We start from the raw sequence: 909 nt of genomic DNA, 5'->3' as shown, positions 1-909 counted from the left end.
GTGTCCAACAACTGCCCACCCCCATGGCTGGAGACCCTCTAAGCAAGCTGTTCAGCACCTGGTGATACCCAAAGAGTTCCATTACTGTTCTCACTGAGGGGGGGTGGTGAACACTCCTCTGAATTCCAAGGATTTGAGGATGTGCAGATGATGGAGATCATCAGGGTTTGAGAGCTCACGGTGTGTTTGAGTCACTGCCTGTGTTCAGCTGGAGGAGACTGAGGGGAGAGCTCCCTGCAGTTCCAACTGCCTGGGCAGGGGCAGAGGAGGGGCAGGACTGAGCTCTGCTCTGGGGGGAGCAGGGACAGCCCCCAGGGAATGGCTGGAGCTGTGTCAGGGCAGGCTCAGGGTGGATCTCAGGGCAAGGTTCTTCTCCCAGAGGGTGGTTGGCACTGAACAGGCTCCCCAGGGCAGTGGGCACAGCCCCAAGGCTGCCAGAGCTGCAGGAGGGTTGGGATGATCCTCTGGGGCACAGGGGGTGACTCTTGGGGATGGGGCTGTGCAGGGCCAGGGGTTGGACTGGGGGATCCTTGTGGATTCCTTCCAGCTCAGCCCATTCTGTGGTTCTGTGAGGTCAGCAGGACACCCCTGACCTGCAGAGCATGAACACGACCTTTGCAGTCACCACTGCAGGGTCAGGTGCACTAAACTGTTGTGACTCAAATACCTGAGATCAGATACCTGAACACCTGCCATTAGAAATGCAAAGTTTGCTCTTGCTGAGCACTCCAAAATCAAGCCATTCTGTTGACTTTGTAGTATGTTCAACAAGCTTTGCAGCCACTCAAGAAACATGCACCAAAGTGAAGTATTTTTTTACATTAGTCATGTCCAGTGCTATTTACAGCCTTTCTAAGATCATCACTTCCCCTAAAAGCAAAAGGGAACCCACCCTAAAGGGTTGTGCTC

Source organism: Empidonax traillii, unplaced genomic scaffold (assembly GCF_003031625.1).
Source record: "Empidonax traillii isolate 1590-97213 ecotype Southwest subspecies unplaced genomic scaffold, ASM303162v1 scaffold2757:size38390, whole genome shotgun sequence".
Classification (NCBI taxonomy): Eukaryota; Metazoa; Chordata; class Aves; order Passeriformes; family Tyrannidae; genus Empidonax; species Empidonax traillii.
This window is presented reverse-complemented; position numbering follows the sequence as displayed.